The sequence below is a fragment of the Grammomys surdaster genome, unplaced genomic scaffold, assembly GCF_004785775.1.
Source record: "Grammomys surdaster isolate TR1022 unplaced genomic scaffold, NIH_TR_1.0 122168, whole genome shotgun sequence".
In the NCBI taxonomy this organism is placed as follows: Eukaryota; Metazoa; Chordata; class Mammalia; order Rodentia; family Muridae; genus Grammomys; species Grammomys surdaster.
In genome coordinates, this window is record NW_021617736.1 from 1 (window position 1) to 9742 (window position 9742).

At 47.5% G+C, this 9742-nt stretch overlaps 1 pseudogene; it reads right to left on the minus strand.

Moving 5' to 3' along the window:
• Positions 1 to 594: 594 nt before the first annotated feature.
• Positions 595 to 6310, minus strand: LOC114636117 (annotated as a pseudogene).
• Between the last annotated feature and the right edge of the window lie 3432 nt (positions 6311 to 9742).

The following is a 9742-nucleotide window of genomic DNA, read 5'->3' on the forward strand; positions in this document are numbered from 1 at the left end:
CTGTTGGGAGCCGACTCTTAGCCGAAAGTGGCTATCATCTTTATAGCCATCTCGAGCCATATACCCTGACAAGAGACTTGTTTCAACAGCCTGCAATAGCTGAGCGCACTCTGATAAACATCTTGTTACACTGTTTAGTGCCCCCAGCTGCCAGGTGCTCCTGGTATCCATGGCTACAAGGCACGTGATGTAGTGGCTTCAGTTGAGATTGTGCACGAGGGCAAGTCACGTGGTAAAGGGTATAAATACCCAGGATTTCCCTTCTATAAAAAGGTAGAGCAGTAGGGAAGTAGAGGAGTAGGGGAGTAGAAAGTAGGAAGTAAAAAGTAGGAGGTAGTAGGAAGAAGTAGAGGAGTACAGGAGACTGAAGGAGTGAGAATATAGTAAGAAGACAGGAGAATAAAGAAGACTTGAAGAGACTCCACCGGACTCTGGCTTGTATCTATCTTTTGCGTCTCTCGCCCCTTTTTTCCCCTTCCTCCGTCCCCACGTTCTCTCTTGCTAGACCCTGACCTGCCGACCGGAGCAGCAGAACCGGCCGGCCTTTACAAAGTAGCAGAACCTGACGGCCGTTACAAAAGAAACGGCAGTTACATTTTTCTTATTGGGGAATGCCTCAACCCATCCTTAAAAGGTGTCTATAAAAACTAGCAGGTATTTATTTCCATATCGGGCAGTCTTAACCTCAGTGAAATCCACCTCCCAATAGGTCCCAGGTCAGTCTCCCCTCAGCCGTTTCCCTTCTAGGCCTCGGCTGAAGCCAGCATTGGCGAAAGCACAAGCTTTACAATTTTTTACGATGTCTGTAGCCATTTGCCGTAGCCTTGGCATATGATAGGGAGATTTGTTTGCCAACTTTATCATCTTCTTTGGTCCTAAGTGGGTAAACTTATATGCCAGTCAAGTAAGTCCATGCCTCTTTCCCAGAGAGAACACCCCCTCTCTTTTTAACATTTTGCCAAGGTCTATGTCTCTCTCCAGCTAATAGGATCATCGGTCCCTGTGCCGCTTCTTTTGCCATGTGATCTGCCAGTTGGTTTCCTTTTTCTATTGGGCCAGTCCCTTTTTGATGTCCCAAACAGTGTATGATTGCCACCTTGTGGGGCAAATGAATAGCTTCTAATAAGCTGAGAATCTCTTCTTTGTTTTTAATTTCTTTACCAGCAAATGTCAGCAGTCCACACTGTCTATAAATTGCCCCAGGCACATGGGCTGTGGCAAAAGCATTCCGGCTGTCAGTGTAAATGTTAATAATTTTTCCTTCTGCCAGTCTTAGAGCTTGTACTAGAGCAATAAGTTCTGCCTTCTGGGCCGATGTCCCTTCCGGCAAACTGCTGGCCCATATAACAGTCTTTCCATCTGCCACCGCTGCCCCGTCCCGACACTTACCTTCTACCATGAAGCTGCTTCCATCAGTGAACCACGTCAGTGCACCCGGCCACAGTTGGTCAGTCAGGTCGGGTCGTATTCCCGCCTCTCCAGCCAGTATCTCTTCACACTGGTGAACTGGTGTTTCATCAGTATCAGGCAGTAAGATTAAGGATAGAGGGTGGGACAAAAGTTATTTGCTCAGTCAACAACAGGCTCTGGTAGTGTGTCATCCGGGCCTTGGTCATCCAGCGGTCTGGTGGATTCCCCTGCAGTGTGGCTACCACTGCCTCGAAAATAAGTAGTCTCCCCCTCACTAGTGGTGGTGCTAAATGTTGGGACATCAGCCGTTGCACCCCAAAGGATTTGCCCATTGCACTGGGTCGGTGAGGAGTCTTGGCCTGGCTGGTCCTTGTCTGTGTAGCTGTGGTACCTGAATTTTGAGGCAAACAGCCCTTGCACCCCTAGGAGATGACTCCATTGCACAGGGGTGGATGTTTGCATCTCTTTCTGTTTCCCTTAGCCCTTGCACTCAGAGGACTTGCTTCCATTGCACCTGATAGGGTAAGGGAGACTGTCTTAAACTATTAGTCCTTGATCGCTTATTCCCCCAAGATGGAATTTGCTTGATCGGGCTTGAGTTTGAGTCATGACTGGTACCACGCTAGACAGGCCAAGAACAGCCAGATAGACAGCTCCATCTTTTTGTCTCCAGGCCAGCTGCCATTGGTCCCAACGACGGGAATAGGCTGATCCCATATGCCAGAAGTACACCACGAGTGGTGAGTTTACCCAGTGACAGGCATTACGAGTGGCCACAACCTGGGGCACACATTCTGAGAATGCCAGGTGTGGGTGTGCGACCCTCGTAGCCTAAGACAGAGAGCTCACCATTCTTTGATGCTGGCTGTGGAAAAACGTCAGCTAACCTAAGACACGGGAAATTGACCAGTGCCTGTTTAACAAAACAAAAAGAAATAGCCAGTAGACAGATTCCTCAGCCGCTGTACCCAAGGGCTTTTGGTAAAGACACCCTATAAAGCCTCAAACATATCTATATACAGTCCCTGCCCACTAAGGTGTTCGTTCCACGGATAGAAGGTCTGGTAAGTCAATAACGGAGTGGACGGATAAGCCTCGCCCACCTAAGACAGGGCAGCCCCGGGTGGGGAGGCTGACTCAATGACGGGTAAGAGTTTGAGCACAGCCCTCCAAAGAGACTCAGACCCGCCGTGAGACCCCCAAATATGGGAGTTACAAAACCTTCCCAGGGATCTCTACTACCACCCTCTGCAATATAACAAAAAAGGGGCAGATGTAGGAAGTCGCGTTTGCGCTGGCAGAATTCGCCATTCCAAGATGGCGCTGGCATCCATACTTCTTCCTAGTAAACAAGTAAATTGTGCATGTGCCATGGTAAAAGCCCGCCAAAGTTAAAGCCCATCCCACGGCGTTTTGGCGCGCAATGAGTAAGCAGCCAATCAGAGGTGAATACACCGCTCTAAGGGTATATAAGCAGTGCTTTCCCGGGCCTGGGGGTCTTCCACCATTTTGTTTTTTGGAATAAATGTGTTCCTGCAGAAGGATCCTGATGTGTCCGCGTGCGTTCTTGCTGGCGAGACGATTACACGCGTCCCACATCTGATAATGCTTTCTAAGGCGTGGGGGGCCACCACAGTCACATTTTGGCCCATAGTCAACTTATCAGCATCTTTCACCAGCACAGCCATTGCTGCTATTGCTCGCAGGCAAGGGGGGCCAGCCACTGGCCACTGGGTCTAATCTTTTAGATAGGTAGGCCACTGGGCGTTTTCATGGCCCTAGAGTCTGAGTCAGGACTCCTCTAGCAATCCCCTTCCTCTCATCAATGTATAAAGTAAATGGCTTAGTCAAATCAGGCAATGCTAGGGCAGGCACTTGTAATAAGGCCCTTTTCAGGCTGTCAAAGGCCTTCTGATGGTCCTCAGTCCAATCAAACTCTCCTTTTTCTTTAGTGAGAGGGTACAACGGGGCTGCCTAGGTAGCGAACCACGGTATCCACAGTCTACAGAACCCTATTGTCCCCAGGAATTTTCTTACCTGGCGGGGGGTGGTTGGAGTCGGGATCTGCATCACGGTCTGCTTTCTGGCATCAGTCAGCCATCTCTGTCCATCTCTCAAAATGTATCCCAAATAAGTCACTTCTGTCAGGCACAATTGTGCTTTCTTGACAGAAGCCCGATATCCCAACTCACCTAGCTCAACCAAGATCTTTTGGGTTCCTTGTTCACATTCTTCGTAGGTTTCTGCAGCCAATAAGAAGTCATCTAAATATTGTAAGAGAGTTACCTGGGGATTCTTAGAGCGAAAAGCGGTAAGGTCTCGGTGTAATGCCTCATCAAACAGGGTGGGAGAGTTCTTGAGCCCCTGAGGCAGTCTTGTCCACATGAGCTGTCCAACTCTCCCACTCTCTAGGTCCCGCCATTCAAAAGCAAACAGGATGTATTCTCAGGCAGAAAAAAGCATCTTTTAAATCTAGAACAGTATACCAAGTCCACTCAGGTGGGAGTGTACTGAGCAAATTATAGGGACTTGGCACTGTAGGGTGGATATCTTGTACTTTTTTATTGACTTCTCTAAGTTCTTGGACGGGGCGATAATCATTAGTCCCTTGTTTCTTTACTGGTAGAAGCAGAGTGTTCCATGGGGACCTGCAGGGGACTAGAATCCCCTGCTGTATTAGTCTCTCAATGTGTGGCCTTATGCTTTCTCTTGCTTCTTTGTTCATGGGGTACTGTTGAACCCCAATAGGTATAGCTCCAGATTTGAGTTCTATGACTATAGGGGGGGCTTGCTTTGCCATTCCCATCCCTCCAGTCTCAGCCCAAGATTGGGGAAATCGATCCAACCAGTCTTGTAGTCCTCTGGGGGGCTTTACTGTGTTTTGGAATAGCCAGTACTCCTCCCCTAGATGCAGGGACATTATTAAGGTTTGAGTTTTCTCTCCCCCCCCCAGGACAATTCTAGACCTGAGGTGGTAAAGGTGATTTGAGCTTTTAATTTTGTTAACAAGTCTCTGCCCAGCAGGGGTGTAGAGCACTCAGGAATTACTAAGAATGAGTGAGACACTTGGTTCTTGCCAAGGTCCACCTTCCGGGAGGTGGTCCAGGGATACTGTTTTTGTCCAGTGGCCCCAATTACCAGAGTTTGTTTGTTTTCTATTTTTCCCAAAGTTCTTTTTAATACTGAGTATTCTGCTACGGTATCAACTAGAAAAGTCATGGGGGTCCCTTCCACTTTCAAAGTTACCCTAGGCTCGGGGAGGGGGACCAAGCCCCATCCCCTCTAGTCTTCATCATCTCCCAAGGACAGACAGTACTCTCATCTTGATTTTCTTATGGCATTCTCGAGCCCAGTGGCCTTTTCCTTTGCAATAGGCACATTGGTCCTTTCTTACTGTAGTTCGATCTATTTCCATGGGTCTCCTTGGACCTAGCTTCAATCTGTCTTCCAGGTCCCCTAACTGTCTAACTTTAGTCTTTTTCTCTTCTCCTACCACTGCGGCCAGTATTCGTGTCAAATTCCTTTCTTGTCTCTGTTCCCTTCTATCCCCATCTTCTCTCCTTTCTTTCTTCTCCCTCTCTCTCTTATGATAAACTTTCTCTGCCTCCTTAACCACATCTCTAATTGTCATATCATGTATTCCGTCCAGACGCTGCAACTTCTTTCTAATATCTGGGGCAGACTGTCCAACAAAAGCCATTATAACGTTGCCTCTCTGCCCCTCTGTCATAGGATCAAAAGGAGTATATCTGCGATATGCCTCCATGAGACGTTCTAAAAAGACAGATGGGGCCTCTGTTGGTCCTTGCTCGACCTCTCTTACCTTAGCCAAATTGGTGGGGCATCTCGCTGCCCCTCTGAGACCTGTCACTAGAGCCTGGCACTAGAGGATGGTCAGCCTTTCCCTACCTGAAGCCGTGTTATGGTCCCACTGAGGTCGAGTGGGGGGAATGGCTTCATCAATCTCTGTTAGGGTTAGGTTCTGCAAAAGCTGGATGTTTTTCCAGGCTTCCATAGGGGTCCTCTCCCTCTCTTCAGTTGTAAAGGGCTCTCGTAAGAGCAGATTACAGTCATCCCAGGTGGGCTGATGTGTAAACATCAGGGATTCCATCAGCCCTGTTAGAGGTGTAGTGTTATCTGAAAAACTAGGATGGTTATTTTTCCAATTGTAAATATCAGAAGAAGAGAAAGGCCAGTACTATAATAACATTAGCTGGTTTGGGCCGGTCAGAGGAGGTCCGGCAGCCGTGAGGGGCAAGGCCACTATGGAGTCAGGGCCCTCTGAGACTGAAATAGCCCCCCTCCCCCTCCTTGTCCCTGCTGAGGGCCCACTGGGAGCCATCTCTACCGGGGCAGGAGCTGGGGGTGCAGAGGGTGCAGGCATAGGCTGGAGTTGAGGAGGGTAAGGAGGGGGTATGGGATCCAGCCAGTTGGCAAGGGGTAGCGGCCACTCAGAGTGCTCCTCTATTTCAGGGTATATTTTAGGAGGGAGTGGGGGTTTTGGTGGAGTGCTGGCCTCTTTGTCCATCTGTGGTTTCTCTTTCTTCTCTGCTGCTTTTCCTCTGACAGATAAAACCTGGGAACTTGGCCGATGAGCAACCCATGGTTTCATCCATGGGAGCGGATAACAAACCAAGTCCTCCCACACTGTGATATAGGGCTGTTGGTCTGGATGAGATTCAGGTCCCTCCTGAAACACAATTGCCTTAATGGCTTGGATAGTTGTCAAGTTAAATGTTCCTTCTTGAGGCCATCCTACATCAAAAGTGGGCCACTCTGCAGAGCAGAACGTCTGCCAGTGTCCCTTCTTAATGATCACTGACAAGTTCTGTCCTCTACCCCTAACGTCCATCCAATGGTCAAGAGTCAAAGATAATGGTGTCATTACTGTCTGTCCCATCTCAAAATTCTGAAAACTTAACAGACTCACAACACAAATACAAACACACAAGACTAACACAGTCAGGCACACTCATCCGCATCGGGTTTTATAAAACCAACCAAACGCAACATCAGATGGGGAAGGATTCCACATCTTCACCCAGAGAAGGAGCACTCCATCTCCTTCGTTCCGAAACAGGGCAGTCTGGCTTCCCAGACTCCCTTCCACCCTTGAGGCGTCCCCCAGGGCCGCAACTTGTGGTTCCAGGCACATCTGCCCCCCACATCCAACTAAGACCTTACAGTCTATAGTGGTAGCTGCTCAGATACTGAAACCAAAATACAGAAGCAGCAAAAGCTGCTTAGAAACTGAACCCAAAATACAGAAACAGCAAAGACAGCAGTGCTCCACTCAGACACACACCATTCACACAAACCTACCTCCAAGGGGTCTTTGGGAGTCCTGGGTGGTCACGCACTTCCTGGTCAGGGAACCAAATGTAAGGGGCCCCCAAGGGGAGACCCCACTCTCACCCGGAGTTGCGCGCACCCAAGGAAACACGGAGACCAGCTTGATGCAAAATAGCAAAAGTTGGTTTACTGGCGAGGGGCCCTCGGCTCGAAATGCATCCCATGCAAGGGAAGAATTTCAACCCCGAGCTCTGACAGTTCAAAGTTTATATAGGAAGCAGCACAGGGGGAAGGGAAGAGCAGGAAACTTTGGTGTGGTTACATTTGATTGGGTATTTTAAACATCAGCAATAGGTGTAAGTTATCATTTTGGTGGGCATAGCAAACTTTTCTTGGTGGTCATGATGACTCATATTTTTGGCCATGAAACCTCAGACCTCCTGATAGGGGAAGAAAAACACCAGATGGCCCATTTCTCATTTGGGCATGTTTAGACTTGTCTAGGCCTGTTCTTGCTTGTTCCTACATTTGTGGTCACCCTGTCCTAGGAGGAACTTGTTAATTTTTTTCTTTTGGCTGTTTCCTGCAAATTGTTGGTGGTCAGGGGTTGGGGGGGCTGCTGAAGTATTTTGATTTTTTGTCCTCACATTCCCTACTCCTGTTATTAAAGTTGATTTTAATCTTAAAATCACAGGGCAGTATCTTCAGGTTCTTTTCCTAAGATCTCATATGTCCATCTTAATGTAAAGATCTGAACAGCATTGACCCTATCTTTTATAAAAGCAACTATTGTATTAAAGACACATGGTCCTACAGTCAACAGAAAGAGTAGAATTACAAGAGGACCTGCAAGAGAGGATATCAATGTGGTCAGCCAAGGGGGTCTATTAAACCAGCCTTCAAACCAACTCTGCTGTATTTCTCTGTCTTTTTGTCTCTGATCTAGTCTCATCTAGTCTGATCTAGTTCATTAATTACTCCCAAATGGTCTACATAAAAACAGCATTCTTCTTTCAAAGCAGCTCACAATTCTCCCTCTCTAAGTAGCAGCAAGTCTAAGCCTCTTCTATTCTGCAATACGACTTCAGAAAGGGAGGTTAATGATTCTTCTAGTTTGGACACTGACTGTTCCAGGGCTCTTAAATCTATATCCATGGCTGCCCTTAACTCATGAAAATAGTGTGGGGTCTGGATTAATGCAGCAGTCCCCATTCCTACTCCTGCAGCTACTCCAAGTCCTAAAATAACAGCTAGGGTTAAAAAAATGGGCTCTCTACGAAAGTGTCTAGAGGATCTAGGTTCGTGGTCAAAAGTATCTGCAGGGTGGTAGTAGACCCGAGGAACTAGTTGAACAAGCACACATTAATCTTTGGTTTCATCAAAAACAGCAGTAGAAATACACGGGGACAATCCAGACCCACAAGCCCACCACTTATCTATTTCTGGTACTAAATACTTATTTTCAGCAGTCTTTGGACTCTTAAGGATCTTATTACATAAATGTTTATAGGCAATAGGGGGGTTTCCCAAACAAAGTCCTTGCCTGAAACTTCAGGGAGAGTGAGTCTGTTTTCACTGTTCCACGTGCATGCCTCATGGTTGGTGGTAGTGTTAAAGGTCCCTGTTGTAGTGAGGCCTTCATAGTAGGGGGGCCCTGAGGGAGGCAGAGCCAGCATGACTTGGTCATCTCAGGTCGTGAGCTGTTTATTACAGTAAAAGCACCCTCAATTAAATTCAACAGTCTTTGTTCAGTGACTGGAACAACTGTGGTAGTGAAAGGGGAGTTGGTGAGGGAAAAACTTTCTGTGGGTGGTACAGGAGTTACTGGTCTACCACATGGGAGTGGTCTCTGTTTGGGTACCACTTGGTTGGGACCTATCGGTAGGGCAGGGAGGCTTCCTATTTTTAGGCAAATGAGAAGGACAGATCCTGCCCCTCTGCCATGTTTGTAAAAGACTAGGTCCCATCTCATACCATTATGCCACTTAGAAAAGCTAGTTGCCCTACCCTGTTCAGTAAACTCTACCTTTATGACATCTACATCACTTCAGGAGTATGACTTCCCTTTGTATAGTTCCATATCTGGGGCAAACCTGTTTGGTCCTGGATTTGCAAAAGAAAAAGTCACTCTGTCTCAGTTAGATGGTGTTCTCCACTGCCAATCTCCACCATTCAACCCCAAGCTCCACAAAAAAATTGTTGGGGGCCATCACAATACTTGCCTCTATGACACTCAGGACAGCTATAAAGCCCATACCTGCGTACCATGTTAGGGAGAGTACTTGCAACTACATGGTTGATCTGTCAGAAACAGAAGTATAAAGTTGGCCACTGAGTGCCGGGGGCAGCTATTCACTCCACACTGGTTATGACAGTTCCAGTTCTTATATCTATAAGTTGCCAGGTGAGTTGTTGGGGAGCATGGGGATTACTTCCCATTACCTGAGGAATGCCTATTGCGAAGGCGCAGCTTAAGGGGATTATCAGTCTTTTTCAGAGTCCACTCATCGAACCCCAGTTGTCTGGTGAGCCCTCGACTTACCTGTGAGACAAAAGCTGGCCCATTGTCTGACCCAATTACCATTGGTACTCCAAACCTGGGTAGAATTTCTTCCAGTATCTTCTTAGCCACTACGTTGGCTGTTTTTCTGTTGGGAGCCGACTCTTAGCCGAAAGTGGCTATCATCTTTATAGCCATCTCGAGCCATATACCCTGACAAGAGACTTGTTTCAACAGCCTGCAATAGCTGAGCGCACTCTGATAAACATCTTGTTACACTGTTTAGTGCCCCCAGCTGCCAGGTGCTCCTGGTATCCATGGCTACAAGGCACGTGATGTAGTGGCTTCAGTTGAGATTGTGCACGAGGGCAAGTCACGTGGTAAAGGGTATAAATACCCAGGATTTCCCTTCTATAAAAAGGTAGAGCAGTAGGGAAGTAGAGGAGTAGGGGAGTAGAAAGTAGGAAGTAAAAAGTAGGAGGTAGTAGGAAGAAGTAGAGGAGTACAGGAGACTGAAGGAGTGAGAATATAGTAAGAAGA